General features: G+C 35.9%; 1 protein-coding gene across 6 annotated transcripts in view; it reads left to right on the top strand.

The window, feature by feature from the left end:
* Nucleotides 1-17,612, top strand: part of TIAM1 (TIAM Rac1 associated GEF 1) — a 207,728-nt gene that overhangs the window by 96,195 nt on the left and 93,921 nt on the right. Inside the window, exons 1-2 of one of the 6 annotated variants that reach the window (XM_087937549.1) lie at nt 1,751-2,314; nt 2,503-2,643. The exons of 2 other annotated variants lie outside the window; for them this stretch is intronic. The gene's annotated coding sequence lies outside the window, so the exon portion shown is untranslated. Of the gene's footprint in view, nt 1-1,750; nt 2,315-2,405; nt 2,773-17,612 lie in introns of those variants that run through there. 3 more of the 6 variants (XM_087937551.1, XM_087937548.1, XM_087937552.1) reach the window with 3 other exon arrangements.

Here is a 17,612-nt window from a genome sequence, read left to right as displayed (position 1 = left end):
TTTTAACCCAATGAAGTAATATGGCTACTGTGTTAAAATAAGTGATATTCTGAAATGTGTGACACTTTCTTGAAGACTTAATAACACCTACCATTGAATTTTATTGTTGTTTTTTTAATTTTTTAAATTAAATATTGTAAGTACAATGGTAAAAGCCAATAAAAATTAAATTAAAGAGTTAAAGAATAAAAAGTGCAAAAAAAGAGGAAGAAATATGCAATCATAACTTACAGCTTCAATATTACACATGGACCACTGTTTCAGCTTCTCCAGATGTAGTTCTGCAAATTACAAATATGATGTGATATTGTTTTCTGAGTCAGAATGGGACCTGTGACCCTGCAGGTTTTGCTGGACTATTAACTATTATTATGGGCAATAGTAAAGAATGTTGGGAATTGTAATTGATCAACAATTGGAGAAGCTTGAGTTGTTTCATATCTTCCTTTTACTTTTCTTCCCACCCATCTCATGCACCACATCCTGGGAGGCTTACAGATGGCAATAAAAAAATAAAAAACAAAACATAAAACCCTCACAAAGATTTCTGGTGCCTCAGAAACCATACTCCTCTACAAACCAATATTCAGTTTTGTAGGTCTCTAGCTTTGCTTTATGCTATTGCTTCTGGGAATTGGCATTCAGGTCTTTCCAGAAAGCTAGGAGAATAGGGGCCTGCTGGTTCTCCTGGGGAAAGAGAATTTATTAGATTAGTATTCAGTCAACAAGACTCTTGGCAGTTAACATCCATGATAAAATGTTTTTTTCATTAAAAGCAAATAATCGCACAATAGTCAGATAGTCGATCAGGTAGACTAGATAGGAAAAAATGACCAGATAAGCTGATGCTACTTTAATGTAACAATATATTAACAGTTGTGAGTCTGAAAGTACAGTTCTCCTGCCGTCTCCTTTACAGCCTGGGAAACTTGGGAAGGTCTGTTCTGGGCCTCTTGCTACATCCTCCATGCCAGGGGTCTCCAACCTTGGCAACTTTAAGTTTGGAGGACTTCAACTCCCAGAATTCCCCAGCCAGCAAAGCTGAAGTCCTCCAGGCTTAAAGTTGCCAAGGTTCGAGACTCCTGCTCTGTGCAGCTGTGGCTATGCTTTCCCTTATCTGACCATTCCCTAGGGAACATGTCTTGCTCTGCTTCTAAGGTTTTCCCCACAAAGCTTTACAGATGGCACATCAGTGAGTACCCCTTAGCAACTGGCCACTATATTCTGAACCAATTGCAACTTCCAATGAACTAAGGAAGCCCTACTGTAGTCATAGTAAATGATGAGGACATAAGTTAAATTTGGTGGCACCAGTGGATGGCAGGAGGTTTGAAAGTTACGGAATGGACCCATGTCTTTTTCCATTGACTCCCTTTACTGAGAAGCATAACAGGTTTTTAAAGGATACATTTTCTTTAAATATAAAATGTATATTTCTTTAAATATAAAGAAAATGTATCCTTTAAAATTCTTGAAATTCTTGCTAAATATTTATTGTGCAGGTGAATAAAATAGCATTTTGATATAACCATTAAAAGCTTTTCAATTTTCTGGCCAGAGAAAATTCAGATTTATATAATTCCCTTTTTGCAAATGGTGCTTGTCTTGGTAAATATCTCATGGTCTTCCAAGTGTTAAAAAGAGCATAAATTGAAAAGGGTGTGGCAGGAAGGCATTCTTTATTCCCCAGTTGGTTGGCAGAGACATTGTGACACCTAATCCAGTTGTGAGTCAGGAACTGCCTTTGCCTGCTCTTTGTATGGACTTTCCTGATCGACCTGTTGCTTCGCCATGTGTCAAAGATGCACGGGTGCGATTTCTCACTTGTGGACGAGGCTTCCCTCTCTATATCAGTTGCGTTATAGCTATCAACTTTGGCAACCCCTGGAGAGCAATGGCCTAAGAAGGCTGACTTGGTCTTTTATTCAGCTCACTATGTTTCTTCACCGATTGTCTAAAGCTGCAGTTGTTTCCAAGCTTCTTTGTCTAGGCTGTGAGGTGGTGTTTGTAGGTATTTAGATTTCAGGGAACTGAAGGAGACCCCTAGCCTGCTTTTCTCTGTATGACAAAATGGGTGAAAAAAAAAGAAAGAAAAGCTTTTATTCTCGAGAAAAGGAGGGAGGAGGGGGAAAAGAGAAAACTTTACAAATACACCCAAATGACCCATTCCCACTTAGCATGGAACTTAACAAGTTACACCCACTTTCTGAGCCAGAAACGGAATGAAAGATTCATGCTTCCTCATTTTTGTTGCTAGAATTGGCTGCTTTCTGAAATGAGAGCAGAGAATATGTCTCTGCCACTGAGGAAAGAGGTAAGCAGCTACCAGCAGATATTCTCCTATTGGGTGTGCTTACAAGCCCTATGCAAAAAAGTGGGATTGGGAAAGACGTATACGAGTGGTTGCTGTCATCATTAGCATGCTATTTACAGAGTATTCCTTGTGATCTTCTTCCATGCTAGAAGCTGAAAGTTGTCCTTTTGTTTATTTTACACAAATAGGCCTTCGAGAAGTCTCATTTTTTCCCCATCTTTTCATCATTTATCTGTATACCTGAAATGTGAGACTTTTTCAAAAAGGAAATTTGATGCAGTGGGAAGGAGTGATTGAGTAAAAGTATTTCCAAAGAGGCAGTGAAGACAGTAAGTTTCATGTTACATATTAAAGATGCCTTTTCCCTGAGCTGCTTGTCTGCATAATTATAAGCTATCACCTGAGTTACCTTTAAAGCTTACGATCTGCAAGTTTCCAGTTTCAGTCAAGATTCCGCTGTGAGTACTGAACCTTTGAAAATTGGGAATGTGACTCTGCAATATTTATACTTGCTTTCTGCACCTTCATGCCTTCAGGAACCTTAGCTTAATTCCCATTCAGCAAGACCCTCAAGGATGATTCTAACGATATTTTTTATGGCACCCGAAAGGATTCTTCCAAAGAAGGAAGGGCTTGGATCTGTCCCATTTAGATTTGCAAAGTGTTCCAAAGAACAGCTGTTTAAAATCATTTTGTGCAATTATGGCAACTTTTTCCTTACAAACGTTTAACATTAATTTGAACTTTCCTTTCAAGTTAAAGTTTCTTTCCTTTTAGGAGATAATGAAATGTGAGTAGGAAAGGTTTTTGATTTGTGTTTCCTGTTTTTTTAAAGTCAACCTTGCTATCTTCACTCTTCATTTTTCTGTATTTTTTGTTTTTAATGTTTTTATTTGTAACTGTTCAGATCATTAGAAGCTGGATAGGCTATAAAGTTAATAATAGTTGGATCATGTTCAAAATTAATAGCAAAGTTTAAGGAGAGAAATTACCTGGACCCTGCAATAAAGTGTAGTACAAAAATAGATTGTAAATTGATATCAGTATCAAAATGTAATAAAACTGAGTCAAGATAGAATGGTGTACACCAGTTCCCTCCAATCTGGTGCTGCTGGCTGAAAATGAAAAAAAAAAGTTGTTACCCAATGTATCTGGAGGGCATCAGGTTGAGGTGTTAAAGCTCTTGCTGATTTCTGACTCAGATTGCCTGATATTATAGCAACAGATAGGCAGCATTTTGAACTTCATGACTGGCCCAGCATTTTGTCACTTGGACCAGATTTCTTAAGGTTACACAAACAAAATACATTTTCTTCAGCTTTATTAAGACACAAGTGCTGCTTTGCTTGGGTCATTTCATTATGTTTTCTGAAAATCTAATTGTCAGAACTGTTATTAATTTTAGAAGTGTAACTTTCCAAAATTGATTTAAGTGATCAAGTGAAATCGACATAAAAAGCCTCTCTGGACCAGGCTTCGGTGAATATGTCAATTTTGACCTTAAAAGCAATCATGATTTCATTTTGAAATACTTTGAAAATTGCCGTCATAGTTGTATTCTTAGTATACAGTATTTATTATTTAAAAAATACATTCTTTATTAATAGCATTATTTCTTGATTTATTATTTCTTCTGTGATCAAAGCAAATTTTCTATATTGGTGCCCACCAGTTCCAGTAGGCTTGGGCAGGAAGTTGACAGAGCCATACTCTCCTAGCTTTTATCTGCAGAGGGTGTAAATGACATCAAAATGCAGGTGAAACTGGGCAATTAAGGGCCCATCTTTTTTACATATATGTAATGAATGTTAAAAAATTCACAGGCTGTCAACTGTCTGGTCCCACCCACTGTTTTGGGTCATTGACTCCCTCTGTGGATGTCCCTGCTTAAATTACATTTTTCTCCTTATGTTTTCAGTGCATGAATGCTGCTGATTTTATGAAGTGCATTAATATCAGGCTGATATAAAATATGACTACTATCTTAAATATGCAGTTTTATTTTAAAATATTAAAAATGAAGAATTTCTAGCAGATGTCAGTGTTCGGTATTCCCTTCCCTTCTCTTCATTGTACCAGAGTACAGGAAATTACGGTCTGTGCAAATCTTATGTAGTACATTGAACCAGAACAAAAGTTGAGTTGCTAAACCCAAACAACAAGATTGGATATCTGAGCAGAGCAACACTCTTCTTTCTTTGCACTGCAAATTTGTAGCTAACTTTCCCTCATGTTATTCATAATATTATCTCTTACTTCCTGGAAAAACTGCACATACTTGGTTGTTTGAAGCAATCTGAGGCACACCTAATAATGTTCAAGAAAGAAATGTACTACATTGACTTTTGTGACCCTAATGAACTTGGAGATTTATTGTGGAAAAATGTCATGGACCAAAGCCATCTTTATCAGATAAGATTCATGGATTCTATTGCAACTTGAAATCAGTTCATTTGTTGGATCCCACATTGTGTCTTTACTGTAACAGGAGTAACAGTATTATCTTTCTTCATTATGCAAAAAAGTATAAATAATAAGTATTGTCTCAATAACTGTTTAGTCTTTCTTCCTTCCACTTTTCCTCCATGTGTGGTTATGATTGAAATTGCCAGTATTTCCAGTTGTAGGATATCTGGAGGAGGTCAGCTAGTTGAAAACTAATTTACCTTCACCCTGTTCTCTTCTCTTTGACTTTATTATGAAAACTGTCAGGGCAAGTAAACCAATACAGGTAGCAATAAAGTTGCACAGATGAAACACCAGTTTATCAACTATTGCAACTTTCAACCAGTCTTTGTTTTTAATTAGAATAAGTTTTTTAAAATCACTGCTGTACCCAGGATCTTTAGATTAATATTTAAAATAGTGAATGTGCAGGGGAGGACATTGGCTTAACCATGTTTTCTTCAGAATGTCTTTCTGGGTATTTGTGCAGGAGTGATTCCAGCATGTTTCAGTGATTTTTATGGAACAATAATCCATAGCTGGATGAGAGGAATAAATTATTAATAGAGCTGAATGTTTCAGCATGGAGCTTTTAAGGGAGGTCAGGAGACAGAATGCTCCGTTCAAGATTAACACAGCCTGGTTACAATGCTCCAGAAGCAGCAAGGAGGAAAATGGGTCGAGAACAAGTTTAGGAATCCTGAAAGCATTTATACTTTAGTCACAGATGGTAGAGAAGACTCCATCTGATTCCGAAAGCATCTTGCCTTTAAATGGTTGCCTGGTTATAACATATTCCAGTTTTAGTAGTATAAACAAAAGTGATGATTTCACTCCCTTAATTCAGCAGGTATATTCTTTAAAAAAAAATTTTTTTTATTGAATTTACAATTAAAAACATATCAACAATACATACACAAAAAGAAAAAAAAAGAACATCCGGGCTAGCAAACCGGAGAAAGAAGAGAGTAAAGGGTGTAGAAGAAAAAAGAAAGAAAGAAAGAAAAGAGTAAGAGATGGAAAGGATACATCTAAAAGCAAACAATATCCTTTTTGACAGTCTGATTCTTGGTACAATTGGTTAAGCCAGAGATAAACTGACTAAAAGATAAAGGGTAATTTAAGTATAGTAGACAAGATGAGCGTATATGAATTAATTCAGCAGGTATATTCTTTGACTGTTGGTTTAATTGTGCTGCGATACATTGTCAGGAGTCTATTAAGAAGCCAGAACACAAAACATTACTAACAAATTCAAGCCTCAAGAAGAGTACTTTATAAAGAACACATTATAAAAATGCTGTGGACAAATTTGGATTTGTTTCCACCTTCTCTTAGAGAGTTAATTTTTTATTCAGCAATATTGAAAAAGCTTGACATATCTGAGCCAAAGTTAAGTCCTGCAATTTCAACAAAGCTAACTAACATAGCCCTTGTTTAGGCATATAACAGTAGAAAAATAATTTAGCTGTTTTTTTTTCAGCAGACGGGTAAAGAATGCAATCATATTAATCCCTGTCAATATAAACAGAGTAACTGTAATATTGACAGAGTCAGTGTGAGAATTAAAAGCATGAGCTTGGTGAAATAAATCATAGTCAGAATCACAGATGTCTGCAGTGGAAGAGACCTGAACTCAGCACCATAGTAGCAACAGTTTCTCTGGTTAAGCCAGAATTCTGAAGAATCCTGGCTTATATCTGTTTGATGAGCCTCATTTGTGTTTTTTTTTCCCCTGCCAGTGGAAGCAGCTAAAAAACTTGGAAATATTTAGAATGGAATAGAATAACAGAGTTGGAAGGGACCTTGGAGGTCTTCTAGTCCAACCCCCTGCTTAGGCAGGAAACCCTACACCACTTCAGACAAATGGTTATCCAATCTCTTCTTAAAAACTTCCAGTGTTGGAGCATTTACAGCTTCTGGAGGCAAGTTGTTCTACTGATTAATTGCTCCAATGTCAGGAAATTCCTTCTTAGTTCTAGGCTGTTTCTCTCCTGGATTTGTTTCCATCCATTATTTCTTGTCCTGCCCTCAAGTGTGTTGGAGAATAGCTTGACTCCCTCTTCTTTGTGGCAGCCCCTGACACATCGGAACACCACTATCATGTCGCTCCTACTCCTTTTTTTCCCCATTAAACTAGACCTATCCAATCCCAGCAACCATTATTTATATGTTTTAGCCTCCAGTCTCCTAGTCATTTTGGTTGCTCTCATTTTCCCTGTTTTGCTTTGTCTTGATGTGGGCACACATTACTTGCAATTCTTGGTTTGTAAAAAGTGCTCATATGGGACTGCAGTTTCTTTGCAATCACTAATCTTTCAAGTGGCAGTCTCCATCATGTACGAGAACCAACCTGGGAAACTTCATGCAAAACCAGAGAGTTCTTGTGAGTTTGATGTAATTTCAGCCATGTGCAATGATTATAAAAGTTTTAATATATTTGATTTTGTGACTTAATTGGCACCCAATAATTGAGAATATTCACTGTCAATAAAATAGGCATAACTTCCTTTATTCCCTATATTTTGTATAAGTCCAACTCTGCCTTCTCTAACCTTCTGCCAGAATGAAATTCTGCCCATCCATCCATCCATTTTCAATTTATAAAAAAATCTGATTCCACCAATAGAAAACAACTATAAATGCTAAGCTAAGCATACCAAATATTAAATTCTAGGAATTCTCTGCAAGAAGGAAACATATTTCTGAATATGGTTTGGTGTAAATATACAACATGAGTTTGTTAAATAAATCTGTATTTCAGTATATCATGAAGAAATGGATGAAATAATATTGATCCTCACTGATGAACTGTTATTTTTAGAAGGTTTTATCTATATTTCTATAGATTGTGATTTAGTTTGTTAGATCTTACCTAAGAAATCTCATATTAAAGTTTGTGGAATTCTTTCCTTTTTTAATAATCCGAATAATTCCTGAACAGCAATTTGCTCATGGGCTATGTAGTGATATCAACAAATACTAATGTCACTCTTCAGAAAACCTGTTAGGAATTATTTATTTATCACAACTGAATAGTGGATAGCGACAGAACAGTTCCTACAGCATGTTAAGTATAGCCTTTAAATATCTAAGAGAGATGGCATTTTGATCTGTCTAAATAATATAACAAAACTTACCTAATATAGGTGATGAAAGTCAAATGGTAAAAAAACAACAACCCAAAACTAAACCGGAAAGTATCTAATTATGGGAGAAAATCAGGGGTGGGATTCTACAGGTTTGCACCCATTCTCTAGAACTGGTTGTTAACATTCTAAGCAGGTCGGAGAACTGGTTGTTAGAAGAAATTACTGGCCTAATCCTGTAAGGAAGGCAGGAAGGAAACATTCTGGTGTTGCTTACAGAAACTGCCTCTCCGTTAACTCTTCTTACATTCTTGGCAGGACTAGACTTCCTGTCTCAGGAACTTCTCTGGAGTTTTTTTTCCTCCTTTGCTGGTACTTTGCTTGTGTGGAGTGACCATTCAAAGTTACAATGGCACTGAAAAAAGTGACATGACTATTTTCCACACTTACAACTGTTACAGCATCCCCACAGTCATGAGAGGCCAGGCGAGGAGATGGGTGTCTCGATGTGAGTGATATTGAGTTGGCCACGCCCACCAACTAAGCCATGCCCACAGAATCGGTTGTTAAAAAAATTGAATCCCATTCGTAGAGAAAATGCACCTTCAAATCATATTGTTGCACAACACAGGAGAAAGAGTATATTTTATCACATATGTATTATTTGAAGTGAATTCTCTCCCAATATTAAGGAAGTTTAACAAAATAGTTTGGGTCTGACTTGTATCATCTAATACAATAGTTTAAATTATCTTGAGATTTATTAGTATACACAGTGATGTAAACCAGCACTATCTGAATCAAATTCATTTTGCATCCTTCATCATTCCAGAGACTCCTTCTCACTCCTTAACATTACAAACTGGAATATTTATACAGTTGGAGTATCACCAAATCTCTCCTTTTCTGGCTGACTTTTTAACTGTCTTGCCTGATTAACATATATTGAGAACTCAGTATTTCTTAACTATCTTGTAAACCTTTAGCTAGTTTAACAAAGATATTCCCAGTTGATACTAATTTTCATAGAAGCATTTCTACATACATGGAGATTAGAAGGTTGACCATGAAAGAATTCTGATAGGTCATTTTGATTAGGCTTGCCTAAGAAGGTAATGCTTATTTTCTACAGCTAAAATCTGCAAACAAAGAACCATTCATCTGTGTTTGTTCTCACTTTCTCTTTCTGAAAAAATGGAAACCAATATTTTGATCGAAATGAGCATTTTTGCATAGTCTGAATTTTTTATAATTGAGAAGATACATTTAAGGACATTTAACTTATGTATTTTAAAAAGTAGCATTCATTTTATTCTAAGTTTTTATTATTTAGAGAAGGGCTATAAGTCCTCTGTATCTACTGTAGATCCGAGTTTATATACCCCCACTCTTGCAAGACATAGTGTTCTGTATTCTGTACAGTGGTAGATTTTGTCTTCTGTACAGTTGTAGATAGATAAAGTCAACAAAACATACATACAAAGTCTTTATTATTGGTTCATCAGGTATCCTCATAACTCACATTTGTGATGAAGTTCTTCTTTAATGACCAATCCTTTGCATATCTGTCTTGTAGGTAAAAAGATGGTTATCTCCTATCCCTTTTCTCCCCTCTCATAGCAGTAAAAGTAGAACAGATACCACGAGTCCGTGAGTTCAATCAAGAGTGAGGAAACCTCCCCCAACCCATTGAGGGTCAATTTAGTGACCAATCAGGATTACAGATGTGGTCACGTGATATGGACTACATTTCCCAGGATACCTTAACTATATTTACCATGATGCATTCCCTTAACGGGACAGTTCACAATTGCTAACTAACTATCCAATTCCCATACACTGGCTGGACAGCACACATGGGCTTATAACAATAATCTTCATTCTTCTTCTAGATTACCCACTTAATAATAGCATCACTTGAACACTATTCGTACTGACAAAATCACTACAACCTGGTTGAAAAAGGCAGTTTTATAGCTAACATCCTGCAGCATTACTTTTACCATTATTAAACAACATCTGCTTACCTCAGGTTTTTGGGAAGAACTCAATAGGTGGACAAAAAATGCCAAATCCTGTTTAAATATCTGGCTGATTGGGTGACCAACCATAAAAATGCTAATGGAAAAAGAAATATGCTGTTAAACCAATTGTGATTGGAGCTCTTGGAGCAATATCTATAAAAGACGCCTTCACTATCTAGAAACTTTAAATTTATCAGATCTGAACATCCTAATTTTACCCCAAAAGCCACACCTTGCTTGGAATGCTCTATATTCTTAGTCACTACCTTAATAATACTTAGTCCTTGGTTAGGACTTCAGTTATTAATTTTTTTTACAAATCTTAGACTGTGAATCTAAATGTAGATTACTACTACTATTACTACAACAACAACTACTAATGATAATACTGATAATAAAAAAATGGAACTGCTTTTTTATTTAATTTTTTGAAATCTGCTAACTGTTTATATGGGCAGACTGTGATCTAGTTTCCAGCAGGCGATCCTTGATTTGAAGGTGCCTCTATGTGAAGGGGTGCTCAATTCAAGCCTGATTTTTTTTCTTATAAAAAGACTATAAAAAAGGCAAACTCTAATCGCATCAGCATCAGTATCTGGATAAAAGAGCTGGTAAATGGAAGATTTGCTGGCTACACTTTCCCACCATAGTGAAGTGTTCTGTATTTCTTGCTAAATTATAGTAATTATTTCTAAATCTGCACCTGCATCTATATATAAAAAAATAACACATGCTGACCTTAGGCAACCTGGCATTCTGCTTTGTTCTCTTATGTATTTTTTTTCTTTTTTTTCTGGGTGGTTATCATCCCTTGGTAACTGCTCTGGTTTACAGTGACAGTGGGTTTTGTGTGTATTGTAATTTGCTCTTTTTAGCTGGGAAGCAAGAGATGAATAAGTCAGACAGTGAGGAAACTGACATCTCATTATGCTTTAAAAATCTCTAGGTGTGGCATCAGAGAAATAAGGCTCAGACCAAGCAGATTATTTGAGTCTGCTTTCATAGATTATTTCTCATCTCCATAATGCCTGCACCACTAGTCCCAAGGGCCAAGGAGATCTAAGCAAGTCATGAATGGCATCATGGCTGAATACCTGCATCTTTTCCAGCCAACCAGAGCTATTAACATTTAAATTGAGAATGATGAGGGAGGGGGAAGGCAGTCTAGACAGAATGAACAAACTCACTTCATAAAAGTATAATACAAAAGGCAGGAGATGAAGTAGAACCAGAGGAGTGTAAGAATTAAGCCATGGATTTCAGCCATGGATCAAAACGGTTATTTTAAAATATATTTATTTTAGGAGGTTGATACTTTTATAGCAGCCTCTTTTATCTTCCTGGCCTGATATTTCTCCATATTTAGCAATTACAGTTTTCCTTTAGAAAAATATGCAAAAGTACATGCAAAATTTGTATTTTATTAAAAATGTCTTTTAAATAAATGCCTATTTCATATGAATGCAAGTCAGAAGGAACACTTACAAAACAAAGACACCTGGAAAATTACCTGGTTCGCTCTTGGTTTAAAATAGCTTGGTACCAATTAAACTGTTTAACTATCCAAAGCTTGCATCACATTGGCATTTTTTCTACTGTAGAAAATTCACATCGAATAGTTTTCTTAATTTAAAACACCCTTACATTGCCTAAAGAAGATGTTCAGTGCAAAAAGTGATGTTGGATCTTTCTTAGATCTTTCTTAAAATGCACTTCACAGCATGCCTTTAGCTATAGCTTATATGGTATGCTAAAAATGTTTCTTAGCATCAGTAACTGGTTAATGTTCCTTTATATATTCTTGTTTAAAATTTGAAAAATAATTTATATACACACACAGTGATCTTTTGTTTGCCTGGTCCTCTATCATGGTTGCATTTTATGGTATGGAATATCTATATCATCTATCTATCATCTATATAAACATTTAGAAACTATTTGCTCTCCAAGGAAAAATAAGCAGGAATCAAATATATTTTAAACTATTGAACTTTGGAAGGAGTGTGGAGAAAATCAATAAATCAATATTAGCACAGGGTAATAGTGTGATATTCTACCAATCTTCTGCAAAATATTTTTTCTTATTGCTACACATTGGGGAAGGGTATAGTTTTGATTTCAAAAGCATAGGTATGGAAAGATTAATTAATCTCTCTACAAGCCAGCATACAAATAATTAAAAATACCCTTTAAAATAATTATGACACTGTTTATTTTTTGTAAAGGAGCTTTAAGGAAGCCTTAAAGAAGGAAAAAATAGTATTAAGTCCTCTTACCATTCTGCATATTTAGGTATAATATGTAAATAGATTCAGATTCAGCAATGGGTTAGAGTGATTTACTTTGATGTAGAATATAAATGTGCTCTAATGTGTAATTTGCCATATAATGTATATTAGCTTTCTATAAATTGGCCGCCTTCCAATGTGTTTGGATTACAAATCTCTAAATTCTGAGGACTTGCCCATTGATTTCACTGAATTCAAAACTGTTGGTAAGGGAGAGTGTGTGTGTGTGTGTGTGTGTGTGTGTGTGTGTGTGTGTGTGTGAAGATGCTTGTGTGGCTGTTTTTTCCACTGAAGATAAAAAAATGAAATTATTAATATATTGCATATGAAAGTTTGTGCAAACTGGTAGCTTTGTGGAATCATAGTCTTGGATTGTTGGACCTGAAAGGATAGTTATCAGACTATTTATTGGGTAATGAAGTTCAGAAAGCGATGAGACTGGAAATGAGTTGTAGGAGTCTGTACCTGGCTCAATCAATATATATTGATTATATTTATATCCTGATTTCTTGCAAGATGCTCATACCTCTGTTTGGTTTTTCATGTCAATTTTGTTGTGAAGGCAGCTTTTTGGTTACTGTCTTATCAAAATAAGCCCTTTGATCATGTTAGGACACCCAAGAAATATTAGAACTTTATTGGTATGAGCTATAGTAGCAGAATTGTGAAAGTCTGACAGAATTTCTCCTTCCTCCTCCTCATATCAAGGACAGTCAAAGTGAGACAATCTTGACTTACTTTCTCATATTTTCCTATTTCCAGGATTAAGTTCACATTTTCCTAATGGTTGCTGCATATTTTCTTTCTCTCTACACCTTCTCATTCTGTTTTTCAGTTATTCTGAATGGGCATTAAACTAATGACAGACCAGTTCTATTTCAATAATAAAATGATTCCAGATCTGTTTTGTTGTTTATTTGCTGACATATATTTATAGATGTAGAGTACTAGGAAACTTATTTTGAAAATGCACAGATCAAAAATCCAGATCTGGCAGGTGAAGGTTTGAGCTGGGGTAGAATTTGGGAGATTTCTACATTATGATTTTTTTCTGAAAAACACATAATTAGCTGGATGCTTTTTGACTCAATTAAGGTTATGGGTGTTGATTTATTTATTTGGGAGAAAACTTTTGGCTGCGGAGAGATGACTTGTTTAGTCAGAGCTTGAATTTCTCTTCCTCTCAGCCCTCCTCTTAGCCCTCTTCTCCATCATAAAAGGTAGTCAAAATTGATAACTAGGATTTTCCTTTTTTTTAAAATGGCTTATTTTAAATCTTAGTTTAATGTTGAGCCTAGCTGTAAAAGATAAAATGACCATTAATTTAGAGGAAGTGTATTACCTCTAAATTTAGGTAGTTGCTTACAAACGAAGCAGTTGGAGATGTGTGTGATCTACAGGTCACTTGTTGCTCTGCTCTGCCTTACTTGAAGAACTAATTCATACAAAGAACTAATTCATTTATTGAAGCAGAATAGTAGACCTTCATCTTTGTTCTTAATCCTCTCTGTTCATAGCCACAAGAAACAAAAATATTTTGGGTTATTACAATTAACCATTATGATTTTAATGGTAATAGCACTTGTAATTAATACACCATAATTAATAATGATAGAATATCTAGCTTTCCCCTCTTTTTTGTGTCCAATACATTTTTTTTTACAAAGCTTTAATCCCTTAATTCAGGATAGAGTCAAGGTTACTCGTTGGAGCTGAGCATTTACTGACTGGATACCCTTCTTGATGCCTACGTGGAGTTTGCAGCAATTTTTTCTTTGTGCCCTAAGAGAAAAATATGTGTTGTTACCTAGATTTGAACTTTCAACCTTCTGAGTGGGAGGAGAGTGTCTTCATCACTAGGCTACCATGCTGCACTTTGATACCTAAACAATAGAATTTTAACAACTTAAAGTATATTATATAAATATTGTACTGAAATAACAATGTATCAAAAATTATATTTACACAATAAAAAGAACCCCTCACCCCACAATTATTACCATTATTGACAACTGTAGATCCAGTAGCATCTTTTAATTACATCACTCTTCGTTGTACCCTACTATGTTAGCACATCAAAGGCCATTGATGGTCATCCTCCTATCTAAAGTAACAGATATGAACTCATGATGAGAAAAAATCTCTAGTGCTTTTTTCTTAATCCTGCAGAGCTCCACCCTTGTGTCTGCTTTGTGTTTTATTCCCATTGTCTATTCTGACTAGGGATTCTGTGAATTGGAGATCAAAATGTTCAGAAGTCATCAGATTGAAGAAGTTTGTCCTAATGACCTTAGAGAGCATTGTAGTGCGAAGGGGCTATTCAGAACTCCTCCTTTTTTAGATGGTTAATTCCTATTTCTCATTTGCTGATTTTATTGTTATTTGGAGGATGTGACATGTCAGTTACATAGAGATACAGGGTTTTTTGGGGAGAGATAATTAACTTTCTATTTATAGTTTTGTGTAGGATTGATCCTCATACTGGGATGAATCATTTATTTGACAATTTTAACTGCAGCTTTATTTGCTAATGTTCCATGAATAGACAAATATGCCTGAGAACGATAGCTGCTTTCTAAAGAAAGAAAGAAAATAAGAAAGAAAGAAAGAACAAAAAGTAATCTTTCCGTTTATTCTTTCAGAACATCTACTTGTTACTGCATATTCACTGAGTGAATATATTTATGGATTGGGGAGTTACAAAGACTCTTATGATAAGTTTCTCATTTGGACTTGGACATTAAATCAGATTAATATCAGCTATGGTTTGCAAGTTGTATTTTTGTACTTTGTATGTACTTTGATTCTCTTTGCATATTGTAAGCTCAAGCATCTCAACCATATCTTCCAACCTCAGGATTATTTCTCCAATGCAATATGCTACAAAAATTTCCTCAGAAACAAGCATAGTAGCATCACACCTACATTTTGAAATCCATTATCAACATAAAAGTAATCTCAAATAGCATTTTTTTTGCCTGTGACAACCTGAACTCAGTTCCAATGATGATGACAAGGATAATACATTGCATGGGATGGATTGCAAGATGATTGCAACTTTTGAAATATTGAAATATTACTTTTCCATGCTCTAAATCACCAGGAAAACCCAAACAAGCCAATTAAATAAAAAACATTCAGGGGACCCAACAGTTTCAGAGTTGTAAGGAGAGACAAGTAAGAGCAAGAATGAGGAAAGAGAGAGCAGGGACATTCCTGTATAGCCAGTAATTAAGAGGAAAGCGAGAAAAAGGAACAAAGGGAGAAAACTACCTGCTGTTGTTTGCCAACTTAACAATAGAATAAAATTAGAAGGCAAAGTGAGCACTCATGCTGTGGTAATATAGCTGGGAGCTTGTATCTTAGAAATGGTAACATAAAAATAGTTTGAAACTTATTTCCTAAAGCCATATGCAGCGGCTAGGGATGCATTTTACAGATGCAAGTAATATTGTGTGTACTTAGTTGGTATAATCCATGGTATAAGCATTCCGCGGGTAAGTAACTCTTTCACTCAAGGACTTGCTTGATTGGCTACAAGAAGAAATACTAGCAAACTATCCAAATCTGCCTTTGGATTCTGGAAGTCATAGCCCCTTTCTCATGCACAGAGGATGAGGAAGAGCAGGAAAGGTCTTGGAGAACAAAATCTATAAGCAATGGCCCAACAGGACAAGGCTTGAAGGTTTGACCCCCATTAAGAAAATACTTGTTGGCCCAGCTCTGATTGGAATTCATCAGAGTATCCTCCAAATCATCAGCCCCAGGTTAGACATCAGAGAGCTAAAATATATCGAGAATGTGAGATTGGATAGTTCCCGTGCTCCTGGAATACACTGACTTTCTGAGCTGAGTGAATGCAGTCCACCATGATTAGAACAGAGATTTGAAATCTGGACCTAAAGCTTACTACCTGGATGTGAGTCAGAGCTGGGTTCATCTTTGATGTGCTTCACTAAACAGCTGCCTGAAATCCTGCAAAGCTTGTAGTCTGCCTTGATATAGTTGACTTTGCCTTGACTTAATGCCATTTTGGATTTGGAATTTTAGGTTGATTGGCTCAGTTCAAATATTGGGCTGTTGTTGGACCAAGGCAGCCTTTGCATAATTGCCTACCTATTGTAGTTTGTAAATTTGTTTGACCTCCCAGCTTTGTTGTCTATTTATGAGAGGTTAGATAGGAAAAGGAACACGGTAATCTTACTTTCTATGTGCAATGCTGGTTAGTTTCTGAGTAACTGGCTAAGGAAGAAAAAGGGCTTTTGTGGCTAACCCTCCACTCCATATTAATAAAGACTGCCTTATAAATGGAGAGATTAAAAGGCCTCTATTGTAAACTAATGCACTAGAAAGAAATTACTATGTATACTTCTAAAAAGCAGTCTCTGTTCCTAGGGTTGGCCTGGGGCAAGTCTAAGCATAGCACCTGAGCACAGGTGTCCTCCAGCTAAGTGAAATGGTCAAATGCCATATAAACATATTAATCTTTCCTAGGAACTCAGCTGTTTGGTCTAATTGGAATGTTTCTCCAGTGGGTTTACTCTGTTCCTCATGGGAACAGTTTTTTTCTTATCCCTTTTTGAGGTTGAGAAACCAGAAGTGCTTAGCTTTGAGTGGTCTTTCTTATTAATAACTGTTATAGTTCAAATTTAGCATTTCTTTAGGAGCTTTTAATTAGCTGAGATGAAGAGATACACATTGGTTTGTGAAATAGACCTTTTGTATCCCACAGTGATGAGTTCATAAAAGTTTAGATTTTTTCAGACATAGTTAATTGATTACTAAATACTGCTTGCAATTGAGTAATAACTGTCTCTGGATATGATCATTTAGAGGCAGATGTCAACTGCAACTTCCAAGTAGTCCTCAACAGTAACCCCACAAAATACATGACAGTAGTTGCCTTTAGAGGTGGTAATAGAACATGAAGTGGTGAGATTACAGTGCCTTGAACCATGACTCAATAATTGACCCAATAATTATTGTCACTGGATTTAGGGATGGCTTAAACTATCACAGAAAGTGTTGTTCAACAAAATGTTGTAACTGAAGGCTGTGGTCTTAGGTCTCCACGTAAGGTATGATGCACAAATTGAGGTCAGGAAGACTTAGTATAGAGTTGAAATATAGCTAGTTTCAGACACAAACATTTTAGCAAATGAAGATAAATATATGTGTCTCAGGGTAATGTTGATGATCCAATCTGAGTCGGTCACTGGGATCAAAAGTTTGTTCTTCCAAGCTTTCGGGCTGGAGCCCATCATCAGGGAATTTCTCTCTCTCCAGAAGATACACCCCTGCCACCAACCCACATCCACAAATTAGGCCATGCCCACAGAACCAGTTAGTGGTCCCTGGAATCTAAAATTATGAATTTGGTGGTCCCTGAGGTCCAAAAGGTTGGCGACCCCTGTTCTAAAGAGTTTCCCGATGATGGGCTCCAGCACAAGTC

This window comes from Pseudonaja textilis, chromosome 7, assembly GCF_049901715.1.
Source record: "Pseudonaja textilis isolate UNSWEBS1 chromosome 7, rPseTex1.2, whole genome shotgun sequence".
In the NCBI taxonomy this organism is placed as follows: Eukaryota; Metazoa; Chordata; class Lepidosauria; order Squamata; family Elapidae; genus Pseudonaja; species Pseudonaja textilis.
The sequence above is the reverse complement of the archived record's forward strand: the minus strand, read 5'-3'. Positions and strand labels throughout refer to the sequence as shown.